Source organism: Arachis hypogaea, chromosome 7, assembly GCF_003086295.3.
Source record: "Arachis hypogaea cultivar Tifrunner chromosome 7, arahy.Tifrunner.gnm2.J5K5, whole genome shotgun sequence".
Taxonomy (NCBI): domain Eukaryota; kingdom Viridiplantae; phylum Streptophyta; class Magnoliopsida; order Fabales; family Fabaceae; genus Arachis; species Arachis hypogaea.
The window spans coordinates 28,501,267-28,503,193 of NC_092042.1; the positions used below are offsets into that span (position 1 = coordinate 28,501,267).

At 40.5% G+C, this 1,927-nt stretch overlaps 1 non-coding gene across 1 annotated transcript; it reads left to right on the forward strand.

The window, feature by feature from the left end:
- Positions 1–976: 976 nt before the first annotated feature.
- Positions 977–1,084, forward strand: LOC112704456 (small nucleolar RNA R71). The gene has a single exon (XR_003155080.1). It is a non-coding gene; the product is annotated as a small nucleolar RNA R71 (small nucleolar RNA).
- The last annotated feature ends 843 nt before the right edge of the window (positions 1,085–1,927 follow it).

Genomic DNA, 1,927 nt, shown 5'->3' on the forward strand with positions numbered 1-1,927 from the left:
CTTGCTCTTCAGTGACATACTCATCCTCTTCAGAGGAAGAATACTCATCAGAGCTCATGAATGGCAGAAGTAAATTCAATGGAATCTCTATGGTCTCATTTTGAGCCTCAGATTCCCATGGTTCCTCATTGGGGAACTCATTGGAGGCCAGTGGACGTCCATTGAGGTCTTCCTCAGTGGCGTTCACTACCTCTCCTTCCTCCCAAAATTCGGCCATGTTGATGGCCTTGCATTCTCCTTTTGGATTTTCTTCTGTATTGCTTGGGAGAGTACTAGGAGGGAGTTCAGTAATTTTCTTGCTCAGCTGACCCACTTGTGCCTCCAAGTTTCTAATGGAGGTCCTTGTTTCAGTCATGAAACTTTGAGTGGTTTTGATTAGATCAGAGACCATGGTTGCTAAGTCAGAGGTGTTCTGTTTAGAACTCTCTGTCTGTTGCTGAGAAGATGATGGAAAAGGCTTGCTATTGCTAATCCTGTTTCTTCCACCATTATTATTGTTGAAACCTTGTTGAGGTCTCTGTTGATCCTTCCATGAGAGATTTGGATGATTTCTCCATGGAGTATTATAGGTGTTTCCATAGGGTTCTCCCATGTAATTTACCTCTTCCATTGAAGGGTTCTCAGGATCATAAGCTTCTTCCTCAGATGAAGCTTCCTTAGTACTGCTTGGTGCATTTTGCATTCCAGACAGACTTTGAGAAATCATATTGACTTGTTGGGTCAATATTTTGTTCTGAGCCAATATGGCATTCAGAGTGTCAATCTCAAGAACTCCTTTCTTCTGACTAGTCCCATTGTTCACAGGATTTCTTTCAGAAGTGTACATGAATTGGTTATTTGCAACCATTTCAATCAGCTCTTGAGCTTCTGTAGGCGTCTTCTTCAGATGAAGAGAGCCTCCAGCAGAGCTATCCAAAGACATTTTGGATAGTTCAGAGAGACCATCATAGAAAATACCTATGATGCTCCATTCAGAAAGCATATCAGAAGGACACTTTCTGATTAATTGTTTGTATCTTTCCCAAGCTTCATAGAGGGATTCTCCTTCCTTCTGTCTGAAGGTTTGGACTTCCACTCTAAGCTTACTCAATTTTTGAGGTGGAAAGAACTTTGCCAAGAAGGCATTGACTAGCTTTTCCCAAGAGTCCAGGCTTTCTTTAGGTTGTGAGTCCAACCATGTCCTAGCTCTGTCTCTTACAGCAAAAGGGAATAGCATAAGTCTGTAGACCTCAGGGTCAACCCCATTAGTCTTGACAGTGTCACAGATTTGTAAGAATTCAGCTAAAAACTGATGAGGATCTTCCAATGGAAGTCCATGGAACTTGCAATTCTGTTGCATTAGAGAAACTAATTGAGGCTTAAGCTCAAAGTTGTTTGCTCCAATGGCAGGGATAGAGATGCTTCTCCCATAAAAGTCGGGAGTAGGTGCAGTAAAGTCACCCAGCACCTTCCTTGCATTGTTGGCATTGTTGTTGTTTTCGGCTGCCATAGGTTCTTCTTCTTTGAAGATTTCTGTTAGGTCCTCTACAGAGAGTTGTGCTTTGGCTTCTCTTGGCTTTCTCTTCAAGGTCCTTTCAGGTTCAGGATCAGCCTCAACAAGAATGCTTTTGTCCTTGCTCCTGCTCATAATAAAGAGAAGGGAACAAGAAAATGTGGAATCCTCTATGTCACAGTATAGAGATTCCTTTAGGTGTCAGAGGAAAAGAAAAGTAGAAGACAGAAGTAGAAAATTCGAGCTTATCAAAGAAGATGGAGTTCAAATTTTTGCATTAAGGAATAGTGTTAGTCCATAAATAGAAGGATGTGAGAAGAAGGGAAGTAATTTTCGAAAATTAAGTAAAAGATTTTGAAAACATTTTTGAAAAACACTAATTGATTTTCGAAAATGAAAGTGGAAAAGAAATCAAGTGATTTTTGAAAAAGATTT